The sequence below is a fragment of the Amia ocellicauda genome, chromosome 1, assembly GCF_036373705.1.
Source record: "Amia ocellicauda isolate fAmiCal2 chromosome 1, fAmiCal2.hap1, whole genome shotgun sequence".
NCBI lineage: Eukaryota > Metazoa > Chordata > Actinopteri > Amiiformes > Amiidae > Amia > Amia ocellicauda.
Window position 1 is genome coordinate 50,901,883 of NC_089850.1, and position 21,948 is coordinate 50,923,830.

Consider the following 21,948-nt stretch of genomic DNA (forward strand, 5'->3'; position numbering starts at 1 on the left):
TCGCCCACACATTAAAATGACGCCATGTGGACTAAAACTATCACTGCTTTGAGCACTTGACGTACACAAACGTGAATGACTGGCCTTCCGAGACAGAAGTGAAAAAGTCCCCTGACCTCCTGTCCCACGAATGCGCGTCCCTGTGCGGCGCTCGCCCCCGCGCCCTCCCCAGCGCGGCCCCGACGTCCCTGGCGCGCACACGCACGGCTGGCTGTGCACAGAGCGAGCGGCGGGGCTGCGCATGGAGGCGCCGAGGACTGGGCACGAAACCTCTCCACAGAGCTCCCCGCACCGCGGCGACACACGTCCTGCCCCCCCGGCTGAGCGCAGCGCCTCGGGGATACCGCTCCTGTCGCACCTGGGTGTTTGTGTGTTTGCGGGCGGACTGGCTCGGTCGGGAGTCGCTCGTTTGTCACATCGCCGGGGACTGTAACGCGGATGTACGACATGCGCCGGTGAAAGAGCCGCCCTCTGGGTTTGCATTGGCCCCAGCGCTGCCGAGGGTCCCCGGGATCAGCTGGCCGCCCCCTCTCCCTCTCCTGTATGATAATGCGCTTTTGTGGAGGCGGGGGTCCAGGCTGTGCTGCTGCAGCTGCCGGGGAAGAGCGCACAGAGAAATCCCATTGAGAAAGACAGGGAGACGCCGTGACCCCCCCAGACAAGAACAGGTAAGATTGCTTGGACGTGGGTGCTTTATAGCGCCTTTTACTCCGGCCACGCTGTGCAATAATGAAACCGTTTCCAATTAACGGCCGGGGACGGGTCGCCATCTGCGGGCTAATTGGCCTCGTCTCCATGGCATGCAGACCCCGGGTGAGGTGCCAGCACACGATGATGGGGTATTTCAGCCAGAAAGTTTCCAAGCCTGTCACTCATCTACAACCGCTACATTATGGCAATCATGTGGATTGCTACATTGTTGTAACTTTTGCAACCGGTTTGTACAGTAGAAGTAAAACGCACGCAGAGGGACACATTGCAGAGTAGATTCTGTGTAGGTATTGGTTCATTGAAAGGGGGGATGAATAGGGGGATCCTCATTGATGGACCCGTGCGCCCCCCTTTCAGTCCAGATCTCTCCCGGAGCAGTGGTGCAGACCTGACTAATGCATCGGATCTGATGATCAAAGCAAACCTCCTCACTGCCTTCCCGCAAAACAGCGCAGCAAGGCACGGTGGCAATAGCGCAATTGATGCATAATACATCATGTGTGCTGCGAATAGAGTCTCCCTTCCTTACTCATCCACAGCTGTACCCAGCTTCATTGAAAACATGACGCAACTGTTTTTCTGTGTATGTGTGCGTGCAGTTAATTTATATCCGATTTTAATGACATTCTACATTTGTTGTTGTGCCTGTTAATAATCCAATTAAAAAGGTACACACACTCCACCTCATGGTAAGCATCGTCCCTGCATAAGGCTACTAACACTGTGTAAGACATAGGCTGGTAAACCCTGCCCATTAAGCTGTAACACTTGAGCTGGTTAAGATTTCGATTACATAATTGCATTGAAGGCTTGTAGACAGTGTTTGGCAAGGACATTGAACTTGTATGATCTGTTGTTGGTCGGGATGAGGAACAGAATCATATCTTATTAAATAAGTCAGAAGATGAACATGGGATCTGTAATGTGAAGCATGACTCTAATGTGGGTTATTCTTTTGTGATGCGTGGAGCAGAGCTGGAACTGCAGTACAGCTCATTTAGTCCACATAGAAACCCTGCTTGCTTACCGAAAAGAGAGGACTATCATCCTTGCCTCCACTTTCCGCCCCATTTCAGCCTCTTTCAGTGATTGAATACCTGCTAAAGTCTTTAAACCCCCTTCTTGTGCCAGACATTGCAGTTCATTTGGTATCTGCTTTAGTTTTGTGTGTTTTCTTTTCATGTTTTAAATTGTATTTCCTATGTAGCAATCCAGGCAGGCTGAAATGTTTACAGATATCAAATATTCATAATCTCCTTATTATTCCAGATGTGTTTAGTGTTCTGACAGGGGAGAGGACAGCATTTTACCACATACACACAGTATATTTTGAAGTTTTAAGGCCACAAATGGAGTTCATTTAGGCTAATAACACGTGGAACAGAATTACATCAATATAAATATTGCTTACATTTGACAGATGCCTTCAGTGTTTGGATTTGAAAAGCATATATGTATGGGAAATTGACATGTATAGTATCCACCATGAACTGGAAAAAAAATACACTAATGATTAATCTTATTTCAAATGTCATATCATTGTAATGTTTACTTGATCTGTGGAGTCACCTGAGAGTGTGACCTTTTACCTCCAGTGACTGCACCTTCTCTGAGCATTGGGAGCTCAATGAACCCACAGGGTTGAAAGATCACTGTGTCATGTGACCCGAGGGACTAGGACGTTCCCAGACTCTGCCTGCTTTGACATCCTTCCCACAGGAGTTTTTCTGTTGTTCTTGTTTGTTCCTTTGTTTGATTTGTTTGTTGGTTTTTCTGATACTAATTTGATTTAAAAAAAAAAAGAAGGCCCATAACTATCAGATGCTGTGTGTTTCACCTTTCTGGTATGTTCCAAGTGTAGGATTAGGATATTGGTTTTAAATATTTTTTGAATCAGGAGTTAGATTTGAAGTTTAGGTTTAGAATTCAGAGCATTGGCTAGCCCACTTCTTCCTTCTCCAGAGCCCTAGTTGCTTTCAGTCTGCTTTTCTGGCAGAAGTGATCCGTTTTCCTCCTCTCAAATGAAAAGATAGTCTAATTAATCTTACAGAGCAGCATTGTGTAAAACGGTCCCAGCTCTTGCACCTTACGTCTTCTTCCACCCGCTTGAAGTGCAGCACGACATCATAAATATGCTCTACTGGAACGTAATCGAGGGCCTGTATTTGATCAGGGTGGCGATTAATGAAGGTGATATCTGTCACAGCTGCTAGTGGTGTTAATTACCTTGTGGGGATTCATGTTTTTTTTGTGTGTGTGTGGAAATGCAGCCATTCCCATTTCAAGACGCAGTGTGTGCTTACGCTGTGGCAGCATCACCTGTGAGAAGAGATCTGTCCTTGAAAAGTGTGTTTTGGGGAAAAAAAAAATTGGCAGTACTTTGGAAATTATAATACTGTCTGATACAATGCATTTGGATTGCCTTTAATTACCCGTGTTTCATAGCCTGCAGTGAAGCTGAGGAAAGCAATGTGTGATAAATGAGTTTCCTCTATTCAATTTAATGCAAGGGAGGGGTGTTTTTTCCTACCCCCCCCCCAACAATAGTTTCAGGCATAGCCTAAATCAGAGCCATGCTCTGGCAGTGTAATAGGTACACTTATCTTCTAGGATCTGTAAGGTGTTGGATGTGCAGTGTATCGAGAACAATCCTTCATGCCAGAACTAGACGAAAGATAACCGTGAGAGGTGGTTTGATCGGTATTGCTTGTGCTGTTGCTAGTTCAGTTGCAGCAATTTGGAGAAAACGTCTTCTTCTGGTGATCTCTGTTTGAATCCCAGGGCTGTCGAATCGGAGCCTGGCTTGGCCTTGCCCCTTGTCTGAGTAGTGGCGTCCCAGTGACTGAGTGGTGCCGGCCTTCTCCTGTATACCTCCTCTCAAGCTGAACTGTGTACATTTTTATTGATTCGAATGCCCTTTACATTGGGCTGGAGATTTACTGGCGTGATGAGCAAAATGGCCTCATCCTAATCTCACTTTTCAGAGAATGTCACATTTGTGCTCCACAATTACTCACCATGCTGAAGTTGGTACAGCGTGTGTCACACGGTATGTATGTGTCATGTTTGTATTCCTTCTATGTTTGCGTTGCCTTGTGAAAGGTCTCACTGGGTTCTCGCAAGATGACTGCACATCTGACCCACCTGACTGTTTAGATGTGTGTGATTCTCTCCCCAATCCAATGTTGTTGGTGGAGAGGGTCAAGGGTCAGGGAAAGGACTGGGAGGCAGAAAGGGCAGGTATAGAAAGTCCCAAGGGACATGAAGTTCCTCAGCTGTATTGGCAGGTTTACTGTTATTCCCCAAAACAGCCTCTCAATCTCCTCTTGCCAGGTTCCTGTGTCACACAATTACTGTTGTCTTCCATGGCAGACTCGCCGGATCATTTATTTATTTACTGTGCTGATAAAATATTTATCTGAGATCTATCCTCGCAGACCGGTCTTATTTACAAGGGGCATCCTGTTGCTTTTGTTCGCCACGGAGCGGTTTAGTCAAGTGGATAAAAGAAAATCAGCCTCTGTGAACGATGAAACCTGGGCATCTGGCTTCCTCCTTAACTTATTTATAACTGCACTGGCAGTTTGATTGAAAGGCACCGTCTGTGGCGGCACACTTTCTACTGAACTGGTGAAGGTGAAGACACCTGCCTTCCTGGTCCTTTATGAACTGAACTATGAAAAGTTCTTTGGTTTCAATGGCTGGCCTGGGACTATACTCTTTCCACAGTTAATTATTAGCCAGGAAGATGTACGGCCCCATAAAGCCACATCGGTGAGGTATCACATTCTTTTTTCCCCCCCAGCTTCTGCAAATATGTTATGACTACTTAAATTAGCAACGCTGCTTTGAATTGACAAGAGTCGGCTGTAATTGAATAGGCAGTGCAGTGATTCATGGGACGTGAAGAGCATCTGCAGCGTAATAGTGTTTAGTCATGTAAGGGCTTGTGAGGATGAGAGAATCTGTGTCATCCCACTGGTGTCGGCATCCCCGGTGTCGGCATCCCCAGTGTCTCTGCCGGACAGCCCTTGGGGGAAATGAAAGCGCCAGGAAAAATACAGTTGGCGCCAATACTCATACATGCTGCACTATACAAAAAACATTTCTGCAGGAATCTTCAACAATTATAAACATCTGGTTTGAGAGGAAGCCAAAACCAAGGTTACTTTAATATGTTCAAAACCATAATAAAATACAAATGATAACAAATAAATAATTGATTAATTGTGCCATCATTCTGTTCAATCATCCATGGAAGTAGCATGCTAGTGAATCAATCAATTTGTCAATAAAATATACTGCATACAGTGGGGGGGAAAAGTATTTGATCCCCTGCTGATTTTGTACGTTTGCCCACTGACAAAGAAATGATCAGTCTATAATTTTAATGGTAGGTGTATTTTAACAGTGAGAGACAGAATAAGAAAAAAAAATCCAGAAAAATGAATTTCAAAAAAGTTATAAATTGATTTGCATGTTAATGAGGGAAATAAGTATTTGACCCCTTCGACTTAGTACTTGGTGGCAAAACCCTTGTTGGCAATCACAGAGGTCAGACGTTTCTTGTAGTTGGCCACCAGGTTTGCACACATCTCAGGAGGGATTTTGTCCCACTCCTCTTTGCAGATCCTCTCCAAGTCATTAAGGTTTCGAGGCTGACATTTGGCAACTCGAACCTTCAGCTCCCTCCACAGATTTTCTATGGGATTAAGGTCTGGAGACTGGCTAGGCCATTCCAGGACCTTAATGTGCTTCTTCTTGAGCCAGTCCTTTGTTGCCTTGGCTGTGTGTTTTGGGTCATTGTCATGCTGGAATACCATCCACGACCCATTTTCAATGCCCTGGCTGAGGGAAGGAGGTTCTCACCCAAGGTTTGACGGTACATGGCCCCGTCCATCGTCCCTTTGATGCGGTGCAGTTGTCCTGTCCCCTTAGCAGAAAAACACCCCCAAAGCATAATGTTTCCACCTCCATGTTTGACGGTGGGGATGGTGTTCTTGGGGTCATTCCTCCTCCTACAAACACGGCGAGTTGAGTTGATGCCAAAGAGCTCGATTTTGGTCTCATCTGACCACAACACTTTCACCCAGTTCTCCTCTGAATCATTCAGATGTTGGCAAACTTCAGACGGGCCTGTACATGTGCTTTCTTGAGCAGGGGGACCTTGCGGGAGCTGCAGGATTTCAGTCCTTCACGGCGTAGTGTGTTACCAATTGTTTTCTTGGTGACTATGGTCCCAGCTGCCTTGAGATCATTAACAAGATCCTCCCGTGTAGTTCTGGGCTGATTCCTCACCGTTCTCATGATCATTGAAACTCCACGAGGTGAGATCTTGCATGGAGCCCCAGACCGAGGGAGACTGACAGTTATTTTGTGTTTCTTCCATTTGCGAATAATCGCACCAACTGTTGTCACCTTCTCACCAAGCTGCTTGGCGATGGTCTTGTAGCCCATTCCAGCCTTGTTTAGGTCTACAATCTTGTCCCTGACATCCTTGGACAGCTCTTTGGTCTTGGCCATGGTGGAGAGTTTGGAATCTGATTGATTGATTGCTTCTGTGGACAGGTGTCTTTAATACAGGTAACGAGCTGAGATTAGGAGCACTCCCTTTAAGAGAGTGCTCCTAATCTCAGCTCGTTACCTGTATAAAAGACACCTGGGAGCCAGAAATCTTGCTGATTGATAGGGGATCAAATACTTATTTCCCTCATTAACATGCAAATCAATTTATAACTTTTTTGAAATGCGTTTTTCTGGATTTTGTTGTTGTTATTCTGTCTCTCACTGTTAAAATACACCTACCATTAAAATTATAGACTGATCATTTCTTTGTCAGTGGGCAAACGTACAAAATCAGCACGGGATCAAATACTTTTTTCCCTCACTGTATATATATTTATTTGATTTGGCACATTTTCATGGTGAGCAACATTTCAGAGAAAGCAATACGGCATGGTCAGTTAAAAGGACACATTTAGGTTAAATTTCAAACTTTGCAGAGGTTTTCAAGCGATTAAAGTTGTAGAATACAGGGGAAAAAATCATATATACAAAAAAAGAGAAAAACATTTTAATTAAATTCCTTTTTTTATTTAGTTTTTTTCCATTTGAAGAAAAATGTAACTTTCTCTGCATGTCAAGATACTTCAGATTGATGGAAGAGCCAGAAGAATGGCGAGAGCTGCAGTTAACAGCACAAATATGACAACAGCACTGGCAACGGACTCAGAGAGCCAGGGAGAAAGTGAAGCGATTGTTCAGTGTAAGCATGTTTTGTTTGGTACCCTTGGGCCACCACAGGTAAACTGGGTGACATTTATTTATTTTTGGATGGATAATACTGACATCATCCGTCAGTCAAAAAGTGTAGAACATAAGAAAGTTTACAATCGAGAGGAGGCCATTCAACCCATCGTGCTCATTTGGTGTCCATTAATAACTGAGTGATCCAAGGATCCTATCCAGTTTATTTTTAAATGTTCCCAAACTTTCAGCTTCTACCACATCGCTGGGTAGTTTGTTCCAGATTGTGACAACTCTCTGTGTGAAGAAGTGTCTCCTATTTTCCGTCTTGAATGCTTTGAAGCCCAATTTCCATTTGTGGCCTGAAACAGAGGAAGATGGCGCTGTCTTGTATCATCAAGGGAAAAGCCAGATAGTTTTAATTGAAAAGGGCTTCTTTGTGTTTTACCTACTCATTTATTTAATTTATGTATTTTAATAAGTAAACACAAGGTGTGCTGATGGTTGAAGCAGGCATGGACAAATTGTCTCTTTGTGTGCTACAAAGGCCAATGGGCTACCAAAAGGTAAACTGTCTATGGTAGCCCACTACAACTTTTGATCACCCACATTTGTCATTAATGAACATTTCCATTAGGGATCTAAATAGTTTACATCAGGGGTGTCAAACTCAAGGCCCGCTGGCCGAATCCGGCCCCTGTAAAGGAGGTGTATCATTAGGCCCACGACATCTTGTAAATGGGGAAATTGCGTGTGAAAACTACAATTCCCTTCAGCCATTGCAAATGTCATTGGCGCGAGGTAGGTAGCCAGTCAGAGGCTGAGTTACTGTCCACACTCCTGTTCTTTCAGTAATCTGCAATAAACTCAACTCAAAATGTCCAAGAAAAGAAAAATCGACAAGGAAGGTAGAGTGTTTCAGGAAAGGTGGCAGTGGGAATATCTGTTTGTGGAGCAGAGTTTAAAACCTGCATGCCTCGTTTGTAAGGAGAGTTTAGCCGTGATGAATGAACTCAATATACGGCGGCACTACGAGACTAAACACAAAGAGAAGTGTGGGTGTTTGGAGAGAGAGCAAAGGCTGCACAAAGTGGCTGAATTAAAAAAAAAAAAGAAAAGTCTTCAACTACAGCAAACCATGTTCAAAAGGGCAAAAACAGAGAGCGATGCTGCCGTTAAAGCGAGATCAATCGTATCCCAAGAAATTGCCAAAACGTCAAGGTGTTTCTATGAGGGTGCTTTTTTAAAGAACTGTATGCTTAAAGTCAGCGATGTAGTGTATCCAGACAAAAAGCATTTGTTTGAAAATGTCAGTCTCTCATGAAATACCATTGCCGAGAGAGAAGATGATTTAGCTGCTAATCTCAAAGACCAGCTAGTCGAAAAAGCAAGTAATTTCAGCTGCATACTCGCCTGCTGTTGACGAGGGCACTGACATAATGGACACAGCCCAGTTATCTGTTTATACCTGGGGGGTACATTCAGATCTAAAGGTTACTGAAGAGCTTTTGGATGTTAAGCAATGCACTGCACCACCACAGCAAATGACATATTTCAGATGCGTGAACCGAATAAAGTTGCAGTGGGAGAAATTAGTAGGTCTGACCACAGACGGAGCACCTGCACTGTGTGGTGAAAAAACATGTCTGCTTGTTAGGATGCAAAAAAAGCTACGGGAGGAAAACTGTCAGTGTCCCGGGACAATTTATCATTGCATTCTACATCAGGAAGCGTTGTGTGGGAAGGTGCTAAATATGGATCGTGTAATGCACACGGTAACAAAAACTGTACATTTGATCAGGGCTAGAGGTTTAAATCACCGTCGATTCCAGGCATTCCTTGAGGAGCTTAACGTTGAATGTGGCGATTTGCCTGATCACACAGAAGTGTGCTGGCTGAGTCGGGGCGTAATACCCAAAATGTTTTTTGAGCTACGGGGAGAAATCATACTTTCTGCAAAACAAATGGAGACGAATATCAGAGCTCTCGGATGAAAGCTGGCTGTGCGATCTTGCATTTCTATGTGATGTTACTGAGCATCTTAACACCTTAAACATGAAGCTAATGGGCAGTAAACAGGTCATAACAGAAATGTATGACAGTGTGAAAGCATTTCAGCTTAAATTACGTTCATGGGAGAAACAAATGCAGCAAGGAAACCTTTTCCATTTCCTGACTTGCCAAGTCATCTCTGACTCTCTCACAAACGTCACTATTCCCAGCGCTGGATTCGCTGCAAAACTGAACTTGTTGTGTAAAGAATTTGAACGCCGCTTCTCGGAGTTTAACAAACAGCAATTCATTTTCCAGCTTCTCTCCAACACGTTTGGTGTTGGTGTGCACAATGCTCCAGAGGACATTTAGATGGGATTGATAGAATTGCAATGCAGTGACGCACATTAGGCAAAGTTCAATTCCGTTGGTGCTGCAGAGTTTTAGCCCTTATAACCAATCACGTTACCACAGACCCGCCTGCACGCTGCACACGCTGTTTCACTGATGAAACTCAACAAATCCCCCCAAACATCATGACATCTACGCTCTATACTGAAGATCGCTTCAGCACAAGACATTACACCGGACATTGAATGAAACTTGAAATGATCATATGGCCCATGGTAAAATTGAGTTTGACACCCCTGGTTTACATCTTAAACATTAACAAAGAGATACAAGTTTAATTACTTTTAAATACAATTTTGCGTATCATAGAGAAAGGAAAATAACCATAGCAACTGATGGGTAAACAAGGCTTCTTACTGTGTTTGGACTTTATTATTATTATTTGGTGTGGCACCATTACTGTGTGATTTGTATTGGTTGTGTCACTCAAAAACAATTAAAAAAACAAAACAAAAGGCTGATGTGATTAGGCTATGAGAGGGTGTTGGTCTCAATCAGATCGTTTCTCTAATTGTATTCTTCCATTACATGGATATTAATTTCCCAATATCCTACCTGCTTTTATTCACAATTTGCCATGTCATCTTTGGGAGCAAAAAATAAGCCAAGTCTGGGCGTGTTTTGAAAGAAAGTGTGAAATACAGAGCTTAGTTAGGAGTGGTAACTCAAGAACGACACTGAATCATATGAAAGTGAAGCATCATTCACATACGATGTCTGTCACTACAACCAGGGCAGGATTTAGCACAGAGCATTAGGATTTAGCACCAAATGATCACAGTGGATTGCAACCATTTCAATTGTTTAAATATTTACTAAATTAAATGAGATGGAACACTCCAAGTTTGTCATTTTATGCAACATTAAGGAAAGACAGATATGATTGTAAAGTGGAACAGAAATAGACATGCCAAGTATGATAAATAGTTTGTCTAGTTTTGTTTAAAATTGAAATGCTGATATATTTGTAAATTAAAGTCACATGAAACTTTTTGCCCTATGACAAGAAGAAAGTAACCTACATACATATACAAATTATTTATATAAAATAAACTGTTCTGGTTCTGTAGTCCGGATCAAATATTTGATAGTCCTGGGCATTTTGTCCACCCCTCTGAAGGCCTTAACTGCAGTGCTTCCTGTCCAAGGCTTTACAAGACCTTGGTCTCCTGTCAGGTTACACTCACTGTACACATCCATCCCTACTAACGCTATCATCTCAGTTGGAGGCCCGAATGAGAGACTTCCTCAGCTCCAGCATGGTGTTCTCTCCCTGCCGCTCTCCTCCCGTTGCACCATTTGAGACGGTTCTCCCCCGAGATGTGCCCATTTGCTACCGACCAAACCGGGCGTCTGATGGAAACTGAGGCCATCACTCTTACCTCAGAGTGGCGGAGGTCTCATTAGGGCGGGATTGCTTACTAAATGTTGTGCATTAGCCATCTGCTTGGAATGGCTTTTTAATTAGGCCTATTGCAGAAATCAACAGTCAGATGTAATTAACCAACAATGTTTATTAATAAAGGCATTGGAAATAATTGTATTGTTATCTGGAAATATTTAAAAAGGACAAAACACCAACTTGACAATCATAAATAGAGATAATGTTTGTAAAATCATTTTGGCTATTGCCGTTTTTTTGTCTGTTATAATTTCAGTTGTTTTTATTATTTAAATTGATTGCCTTTTTGAGTCATCATTTGGTGAAGGGGGCCGGCAGTGCAATTTAGCTCTTTCTCCTGAAGCAAGTGCCAGCACCGCGATTGAGATGTACAGAGTCTGGCCACACTGGGTAGGCCTGTAGCATCTGAGACACCAGTGATGAACCACTCTTCAGTAAAGCACGCATTGCTGAGGACCTGAATGGATTTCCAACAGTCTTATTAATCGAAACTGATTGCAGTGGTTAACTCTGAAGCAGTCATTAGCATTTTGAGTATTAATGTGGGGGGGGAGCTGCTGGTTTAAACTCCTTTTTGCAAGGCTTTTTTGGTGAAATATTTATCTCAAGCATGTCCTCCCTCAAGGAGCTGAGAAGATCAAAGGCTCGGGATTCTAGTCTTGGAAGATGGCGGTCCTTGTGATCTTTGGGGCAAATTATTGTGGAATAAGACATCGAGTCTGGCCCTACATAACACAGGGTTATATTAGTTATTCTCATGTGTGTGTGGGGTTAAGATCTATACCCTAGTTAACTTCTTTAGCTAATGTTTGCAAATGTTTCTTTCATATTTTTGTCATTCTACATGACATTCTACAGTCTTGAATTGCTTTTGTTTAAGATCTATTGCTTCCCTATAGGACACTTGTAAAACCCTACAGGAAGTTTACATATTATTTTTGAAACACTGCATTCCCAATCCATCATATGGTGACGGGGCTAATGCGGTCTTCATGTGCTCTTGTTCTTTTGAACCATTAGCCAACAAGAGGTCATTTTTGGTTTTACATTTTGGAGAATTTGAAAAAACAAAACAAAAAACTAGGCCTGTATCTTAGGAATTTAACCACAGCTTGTTTTACCATAGGAAAGAATGTAAATGTAATATGCAGTAAAGTACTTTGACATTATATTTAGCCAAAGCATAGACCGATTCACATTTTTGTGTGGTTCGGGAAGGATCTAAATGAAGTAGAAGTAAATGGTTCCAGAAGGAAGAGGTGGCCTGAGTCTGTCTTGCCTCATTAGTTCTGTTTGTCCCCCTTTTCACCCTGTAAATCGTGTTCGCCCTGACAGCCACTGTGTTAACCACAACAAACCCCTCACTTTCTCGTCCTTCTTAGTTTTGCCTTTGGGCATTTTTTTTGTTACCGGTGGCGGCTGGCTTTGTGCTGGTTCAGTTGCTGTGTTTATATTTTATATTCTGCGTGATATTGCCGTGAGGTGGAATCCAAAACAATATTCACTTTTCCTGTCTGTTCTGCCTGTTTGCCAAAATTGTTGTTCAGCCGACACATTAACGGCAAAGAGCATTGTACGTGCAGCTGAAGAACATGGAAAAACAAATATAAACAAAAAACCATATTTTCACAGTCATTTTGTTATCTGTCCCATAGTGGTATATCCTACAACTCCATTACCTGCTCCAAAGGTAAGCATTGTAATGTAATATTGCACATTTCCCAGAATGCATTATTGAAAGAGGCATGCAGGCTTCCTCTCCTAGCCGTAGGCGATGGGTGGCAGCACAATTAAACTGATTCTGTCTGGTTTATGGAGCACGGAGGTCAGTCAAGCGGTGGAGGGAATTGCCCTGCTGACTTCCTGACCTTTAAGGGAAGCGCTGCATTCTCCTCCAGGTCTGCCTGTATTGAACGTGACTTTCCACCCGCCTCCCCTGCCCGGCTGCCCTGTCTGCATTGCTGGAGCGAGAGTAACCTGCAGCCGTCTCCAAGCTGCCAGCAAATGTGTTGACGCAGTTTAACCCTTTGGGTTGGGGGGCTTTATGGCAACCACATCCCCCGCCTGCTCTTACTTTCCACAATGCTTAGGTCCCAGAAGGTGAATTAAGTCAGCCTACAGCCTACATTGGTCCCTATGAACACCCCCCCCCCCCCCCCCTCGAAACAACCAAACATATGCTCTACAATTCATAGTGCTGTTAAGCAAAGTTATTTATGTATTACTTTTTTGTGTGGATTGAGCTGATGTCAATAAAATAAGCAAATGGATAAATATACATAAATAAATAAGAACATTGTGTGCTAATCCCAAACTCATTTGCAGTTGGATTTATACACAGCTACTGAAAAAGGGTTGTGACATCCGCTGATTTACATTTTCACTTTGCTGAAAAAAGGCATCTGGAGGGTCTGTGCAAGTTATTAGTGTTTGTAGTCATGAATAAATTTGACCCAGGAAAATTATGTTCCCTGACCTGATCATCTACTTTGCTGAAATTCTGGGAAGTGGCTGAAGGAAAACAAGACCAGCAACACTCTACCCTTACCCGGATGAGATTTGGTGTATAATAATCAGGCAGTTATTATAATCCTGCGTGTAACGTCTGTGAACCCTGTGTGTGTGTCATTATGACTCCTGGTCTCCACAGTGTTGGAAGAAAGTGCTGGCAGTCCCGTACAGTATCACCTCGCAGAAGCACAAGTAGGCACTGAAGAAACGTTTCACGTCATCTGCTATCCCAGCTGTTCACATACATGCCAGAGTGATGTTCTTAATCAGTCGCCAAAAAAACCATAATTGATGCATAAGAGAAATTCACAGCACGGGTCAAGAGAAGGGTTAAATTATGCCATTCCGTTCCATTAGCAGCTTGGCTCTGTGCTCTGTGCTCTGCAGCCCTGTCTGTGGCTGTTAAGGTGTAAATAATGACAAGGCACCACACTGAGCCTAGAGTTTTTAGTGGACAAATGACAACGCTGAGAGTAAGTGTTACATTTGCATGACAGAATAACATTTTGAACATGTGCGGGAGTCAGAGGAGTCAAGCGATAAGTGATGTGTTTCAATTTCAAAAGCAAACAAACAAATTGAATTCTCTTTACCTGTGGCATTTTACAGATTTTTACTGGTGTGGTGTTGATATATTTTGATAGAAGCTGTGACTGATTAATTCTTGTTTCTATAACTATCAGAAACTCTCCTGCAGTCCATGGCTTGAAAATCTGACTGTGCGGATGAGTGTGTATTTACATCTTCTGCTTTAGACGTCTGCTTGTTTTTTCACACGTGCATATTTATTTTTACAGTTGTCTGCATCTTTCTTTGTTTACATGTTAAGTGGCTTTGGATGCAGTGCTGCTGTGTGAAAAATTTCAAACTGCACTAACGGCAGAAAGTACAGGTTACATCCCTGAATCTGTAAATCCCTTATTTCAAAGGCTACATTTGTCAACACAACTTGTGCAACACACCCACAACTCTCCTGAGTGGTCTTTGTAATTGTGGTTCTAGGGGGATGTTCTTAAAGGTCTGTGTCTTCCAGTGCTGTAAAATAACTAATGCTTGTCAGAGATGGACTGTGACTATACTCTGGGCTAGTGAGCTGGCGCTTTGTTTTGGATGACAAGAAAGGAACCCATTTTTGGATTTAACTCTAATGTTTAATCCAATACATCTAGCTACTCAGTTTCTTGACAGTGTCAGACTGTTCCCAGATCTTCAGGTGTCGCAATCCACGCAGCGGCGAAAACTGTGTGAGCTCCCTCCTGTGTCTGGGAGACAGATGGGAGACGGAGGATTACCTAAATGTCTTTAAATGGCGCTGGGTGACTCGTCTTGTTTGTTGTTTTTATTCATGAGTGCAGCACATCCCCATGGATGGGGGGTCTGGCTCCCTGCTCAGAGTCAATGAGTTCTGCCTGATGGAGCCAGAAACCCAACATCCACATCAAACCAAAACAACAAGAGAGATTAAAACCCTCACTGAACGGTTTCGGGCCATAAAACAGCAGCTCGGTGTATTCCAGGCTGCGGTTTTGGACCCCTAGGCACACGGCTTGTGATGTTTGCATATCAGACTAAAGAGCAAACCTTGGGGGGTTAGAGTGGAGCGGGCTGGGCTTGGGCGTGACAGCGTGTCTCTTGCATTGTGTGCCAGCATGTGTCATGGCTGTTGAAGTGGGTGCAGTGACTGGGTCTGAGGGAGCTTGATTTCTGCAAGTTTTGTTGCCCGTAAAGAGGGAGTATGTCCTGCACTAGGTTGCAAACTAAACGCTTTTTTAATTGCCTTCCTTGTGAAATCCCTATAGGATGTTTTTTTTTTTTTTTTCTCCCATCTGTGGCAATCTCCTTCAGCTCCACAGCAGTGATGAGTCATTTCTCTCGGTTGAATTGATAGATTTGAATGTCAAATTCTTCCTTTTTTTTGGTTCTGCAGTTTAAAAACAGGTGACTTGCGACTTGGGGGGTCAAAGAAAAAGCTGCATTTTGTTACCAGTCTGTTAACAAAACTCATGGAGAGGAGTATCTTATTATTTTTGCACTGTATTAAAATCCAATCAGATTAATATTCCAATATGATTATTTCTAGGTTAGTTCTAAGACAAATAACATTTTTATCCTTCTGCATTGGTAGACAAGGTTGGTAAGATTGGAAAAAAACAAAAATACTGAATTACTTTGGCAGCTTGAGAGAGAAATGCAAAACATGAGTGTCTTTGAAGCTGCTTTCTGCTAACCTCGTGTTAATTCCTGAAAGGAGACAAAGATTATTTAGGAGGGACTCTGTATTAGTTCAGAATGCAAATCTATGTAAATCCCCTGGTTTAAAAATAAAACAAACTAAAAGTTTCTCCTGGAATAGCTGCTGACAGTGAAGCAGAGGTTCTGTGGAACTGCAGGGCTTTTAGTTTTGGAGTGAGTTCCCTTTTTCATAACCATGAATTAAACTTTCATTCAAATATTTTTGTCTTGGAGTTGACTGTGTACTTATTTTTAATTTTATTTTTTTCACTCACTCGATCATGACTCACTTTTTTCTTTTTCTTTTCTTTCTTTTTGAATGACTTTCTGACAATCGAGCTGAGGATATATCAGGATATTAGCCCATCAAGTCTAGTCAGCCTTAGAGAATGGACCCAGGGACAGTGACCTTATTTGTTATCAAAGTATATGTTAAAAATCTCGAGATATCTATACTCCACACATCCCAAGAGACTGAGCAGTCTCCCAATGCCAAATGACAGATCCCTCAATGATGTGTAGCCTGTATACATGTATACATTTTTAAAAGATATGAATAGATCAGACATGTATATTAAGAAAACACAGATATTTAAAGTTTCCTTGGTTTGAGGTCTTATTTCTGGGTTTTGAGCAGCGGTTCTGGAGCCTTGCTGAAGGATCCCTGAGCAGCCTTAAACGGAAGAAGTGTCGGACATAATGCAATCTGACCGGCAGTTGAGGGAAATGGGTACAATGTGTGAGCAAGCGTTCAAATTGGAGGTGCTAATCATCATCGTGGAGAGGTAACATGGGCTGGATCTTGGAGCAGACCTGACGGCATTTAGTGCTTCTTTAGTTTGGCATTGTCTGTGTGCATTTTTTTGTTGTTCTTGGGAGGTAGTTTATCAATGTGTCTTTTTCCAATTCTTTTCCAGAGAGTGTAGTTTGTTAAATGAGAATTCCCAGTATTTACCATATCAATGAGGAATGTGGCTTTCAGCGTGGTGCAGGGCTGGGGGCTGAGGGCCGGCTCTCCGGGGGCCTTGAGACGCGGGGAAGGTATTGAAGGATGCTGTAGACCGCGCTGTCGCATTGCAGCCTGACCTGAGAGAGAGAGAGAGAGAGTGAGACGGAGAGCAGAGAGGGTAGGCAGAAAACTGCAGCAACAGGGGGAAAAGAGAATCACCTTGAAGCTGAAGGGGACTAGAGTCAGGATGTAATGTGAAAGCAGCCTGGCTTATCTCTTATTTATATATATTTCATAATACTGTTTTTCCAAACAACCCTTGTTTTCTTATTTGTTTTTATTTAAAAACATGTTTGTATTCTTTGTAATACTTGATCATTCTGCTAGATCAGTGGGTTGTCCTCTTCATTCAAAATGAAATGACAGCATTTGCAAAATATATATATATATATATATATTTGCCTTTTTGTATCTTTTGATTTTCCCCCACCAATAGGGACTTGACCGTTCCTGGCTCCCCATTCCAGCTGCTCTGTTGGAGTGCTGTTGTCAAGAGCACTTGTTTTGAAAGATAAATTGGCCTCTCACTTTCATGCAGATCAGCTGAGCTTTTATAAGTAATTCAAAAAGCCCATCCCAAAAAACACCCAATCATTACTCTTGATAAAGGAATAATATTTTTTGGGGGAGGGGTGGGTGTGCTTTTTTACACCCATTCATCTCTGTTTGTTCTTTAGTTATTGCATCCTCATTAGGCCTGCCCCAACTCGTTTATTCATTGACTAGCTTCTGACACGTCAGTGACCAGTTGACAGTTCTGGAACCCAGTAGGGGTCTTGGTGTTACACCTCTGGTAGGAGTTAGGTAATGAAAACAGGATCTCAGATTAAAGGATGTGAGCAAAATCAGATGCATGAAATATAAGTCAATGTAAAGCAGTCATTTTTGTAAAGCTTTCCAGTTTGATGTTTGTTTCATTTGAGTTGAAATCAAAGACTCACACCAACAAACACAAAAATGTTTGCATATCACTTAAAGTGTCACAGCAAGAGTTTAAGGTTAAGGATGGATTCATTTTGAAAGGGGACACTTCTGTGTGGAAGAAGAAGAAAAGAAAAAATGGCAGCATTGTTTGAGTAAGTTCCCAGGACGCGGCATTGTTTAGTTTGTCCCACCTTGTGCTGCTTTAAGGCTGAACTCGAGCTGGAGAAAAAGCAGCGTGTGAGAAAGAGAGGGCAACCTCATCAAAGGGCTTCTTGTCTGATTACTGCTCCTGGCACAGCAAAAGGAACAAAGACAGTGCTGACCTTTGACCCGGGCCCTGTATCTGAAGAGGCAATTGTTGTGCAAAGCAGAGGGGGCTTGGCTGTCCTTGCTGCACCTCCATTAATTAAGGGAACATCACACAGTTCTGGCCCCAGATCGAGGCCTGGCCCCCTTGTTAGGAGAGTTGTCGAAACTGCGTAGCCCTGTGGAAACGAACTGTCCGCGTTGCTATTCCCCATTAACGCTGGCTTGTGAGGTGCACCGGACTTTCCTGCCAGATTCCATCCCCATAAATTATTCCCATATTCAGAGGGATGACTGGAATGGTTCCAAGACATTCCAGGAGTGGGGATAATTAGGAAGCCTTGACAAAAGGAATTTTCATTCAGACTTTGCTGTGGTTGGCAACATCATGTCCAGAGGTCTGTGAGAGAGCGCAGCGTTCAGAGCACCGATAGCCAGCACAAAACCCAAACGAAAAACAAACCATATTCACAATAACATACCATTACTACTGCATATATATTCATTTGTTATCTGCATATTAGATGGTGCTCTGTAATTATGTACTTTAGTGCTGTTTCCAGTTTCTGATGCCAGCAAGACTCATTCATTGTTAAAAATAATCAATAATGAGGATCTTCTGCTTTGCAGGATTTAATTGTTCTGATCCCGACAGTTTGCATAAACTTGTCAAAAGCAAATTACCTCAGAATTACCTTCCTGAGAAACTTGTTTCACATACCAGAAAAGGCATAAATGGAGTGTGGCTTAATCTTTTGTGCTTCACAGCATCCTACTAGTAATACACTGGAGAAAACTGCCAGATATTTGTTATGTTCAAGCCGACGGTCACGCATTGTGAGCAAGACTGGAATTTTATAGATACATTGCAGGGCAATTTGAATAAGTGATGGAAATACATTATGATGATAATGTGTTCTGAGCATTAAATAGTAAAACTCCAATTCTATCTTTTGTGGTCCCCAAGCTTTTACCAGAAATAGATCAAAATAAAAATAAAAAAGGTTAGCAGTTCCTTCTGCAGCCATGGGAGTTATTTGTCACTTTTGAATGATAATAATATTAATAATGAGGAGATCAAATTCTTTTACATTTTGAACCTGTCTGTTTTTCATCACAGTAAGTCTGTATATGTATTTATAATAAGCTCATTTGTCTGATAGAAGAGAATCATAATCTGCCAAGTTTGCTTCATGTTGGGCTCCTAGCAAAAGCAGATCACAACAATCAAAATCTCCTTTGATCCCTTAGGGAGAGACGCGCACACAATTTAGTACAGCGTCTGACTCCAGGCTCTTACCAGGGAAAGCCACTCTGAATGGGGTCACATTGCAAGAAGTTGCTCTCCTTTTATTTTAATCTAGCCGTTTTGTTTGGCGTAAAATTGACACTGCTGAGGAGTACGTCGCAGTTTCCTTGGCAGCCCTGGAGATTGTGATGAAAGGCAGACTGGCTGAAGAAACCTCATCAAAACCCACACGAAGAGCCTAGGAGCTGGAGACCCGGCCCACCGCTGACAGACGGCTCATTACGAAGCTGCAATGGAGACAAAGATGATAGACATTAAATATTAAAGAACCTCCCTCCCTCTCCCCCTCCCCCTCCAGCTGAACCCTTCCACCCTGCAGGAGACGATGCCGCGGGCTGGAGTTAACAGCGAGAAGGGGGATCTTTTTTCTCCGGCAAAAAACTAAAACAAAATATTCCCCACTTGGAGCCCTATGCTGACAGCAGTTAAGTTTGTGCCATGATTACATCATCTGTTAGACAGGTAACCTACACAAATGTGATATGCATTGTTTTTAAAAGCCAGAGGTTTGAAATACTTGATTAGTATTAAAAGTAATTAGAGGAAATCATCTATCCTCTAGTGTTCAGATAAAAAGTCAGTGGGACTCAGTGGGTTTCTGCCAGACCACAGGTCTCATTGATCAAGCTTCCTACACCCAAGTATAACAGTCTCATTTTTCAGTTACAAAACACTGCCTTTTAGTCTGTCTTCGATGAAGTGGGTCATAAAACTAAAAGAACACTTCTCTGTTGAAATTACCGGTAGTGTTTTGACTGAAAGTGCCCGAGTCCTTAAAGAGCTCCACAGGCTGCAGATAGCTAAGTCTTCCTGGTAACTGGTGCTCCAAGGTGATTGTACAGGAGAGCAGAATGTCCTATAGGAGACATGTTGTCAGAAGATGTTAATGAGTCGGACTGTGATTTATGCCAAGGTCCCAGGGAGCAGTATTGATGAGAGAGTACTGCTATTGTCATTTTCTAACTAAATGAAGTTCAGGCACATTCATTAGTGTCTCAAAGTATGTTTTCCTTTTTTATTTATTTTTTAAGTGCATCTGTGTCATTTTAATATAAATCTGGCATAACTTCCCTGGGCTTTATCTGTCACAGCTACATGGGATCAGTATTTCAGGTCTCACACAACAACGCACATAGAAAATGGCTGTGGTTCAAGTCTAGTAAGGTGGAAGATGCTGAGAATTTAAACTAGGAAACCACCACAATACAGAATCATGAAACAAGACCCAAGAAAAGCTGAAATTGTGGGGAGTAAACGACAGGAGCATCCAATGGGATTTAGTTTATTTGTTTCCAAATATTGAGACCTGTTGCATCTGTGTGCATGAGGCCTAAAGTGTCTCCCTTTAGATTCAGTGTTCTGCACTCAAGGTAGGCTCTAACAGAGAGACGACAAACTCTCAATTACGTTGAGGTAGAAAGAGCCCTTGCATATGTTGCCATTGTGCAGTTCCATTAAAATGGCTCATAACTAAAGAATAGGCCCATATGCATCCCCAAACAGCTCCTTCTGAATTATGCAAAGGCTTCCCCTTCACCAGACTCTCATCTGTCTCGTCTGGAGCAGGAGAGTTCAGGAGTAGGGCAGGGGGAGCGTTTACAGTAATGCAGAGGATATAAACCACGGCGAAGGGATACTTTATGTGCGGCACATTGAAGTGCATCCATTGTATATAATAGGTATTTCTATACGTCAGCTGCTATAGACTTCAGGACATGGCTGTTAGTCAATAGATCATAGCCGGCGAAGCCCAGCACATGTGATGGTTAGTGAAGTCCACTAAATAGATGGTCATTTGATAGACCTGGAATTGGAAAAATTCAGAATTCAGAACCAAATTTTTGTTAAAAGTCTATGGCTATTTTCTTTTAAAGCACTCTGAATGTACAGAATGCACTGGGGTAGAATTACGGCATTATCTAGTTATGTCTTATATTAAATGATTCTGAATTTTATCAAGAATCCATTGGTACACCTTACCAGAAACATATTGAAGCTATCTATGGGATTTGTTTCTCGGCCTCCCTAATCAGTTTCAATACTGACAGGCTGTAGTGCACCGATCCCTGGTCTCATCCCACAGATCGTTCAGAAACTAATCACATGACATCTTCTCATAATCATGTTTCGCACAGTAATAAATTCTGATAGATCAATGTATTTTATATTATTTTAGGTTTAATGGCTGTTTTGTTTTTTTCGTTATTCTTCTCTGTCGGCACTTAGTTTTTTCTCTTTCAGTTCTACTGGGAGTGGTCTTTTTTCCATTAATGAACATTTTCCACGGTTGCATTTCCAGCGCTTGGGTGGTCAAGAATTTCAGTCTCTGGTGTAATTCAAATGTAGTCTTCATTAATGCAGTACGTTTTCATTGTTAATGATCCACTATTAGGTGCTGAAAATGTATGAATTGCCGGTAACACTTAACACCCAGGGTCCCCAGTAGACAGTTGCGTGTCCTTTGCTGCGTGCTGTGATTGCGTCCGACTCCTGTGCTAGATTCACTGTTGGCGACCTGTCATCCTCATTCCTGTCTCAGGCCCCTTTGTCTCCCCGCCCTTTGCTTAATTTTTTGCCAGCAGGGTTACTGGATATAGCACAATACAAAGGTCATCCCCTTTCTTTATGGATTTGGTCCTTCGTTCGGGATGTCGCTCTACTTTTTTCCGGTGCTGTTAAAAGCATGCGATTTCCTGGATTAGTTTTATTATACTTGGATTTCATTCTAGAAAACCACAGTTCTGCACTGAAAAGGGGGGGAGGACAAATCTCACTCATGTTACAGGAGGCGGACGAAGCTGCATTGGAATTCAACACATTTGAATTCCATTGACCAACTGAACCTGCCTCCGCCCGACTATAGTTGTAAAGTGCATAACAATACTCCGCTCTCTC

General features: G+C 42.6%; 1 protein-coding gene across 6 annotated transcripts in view; it reads left to right on the forward strand.

The window, feature by feature from the left end:
- Positions 1-234: 234 nt before the first annotated feature.
- arhgap32b (Rho GTPase activating protein 32b) overlaps positions 235-21,948 on the forward strand; it is a 161,257-nt gene continuing 139,543 nt past the window's right edge. For all 6 annotated transcript variants that reach the window (XM_066708230.1, XM_066708238.1, XM_066708246.1 and 3 more), the window contains exon 1: positions 235-668. The gene's annotated coding sequence lies outside the window, so the exon portion shown is untranslated. The remainder of the gene's footprint in view (positions 669-21,948) is intronic.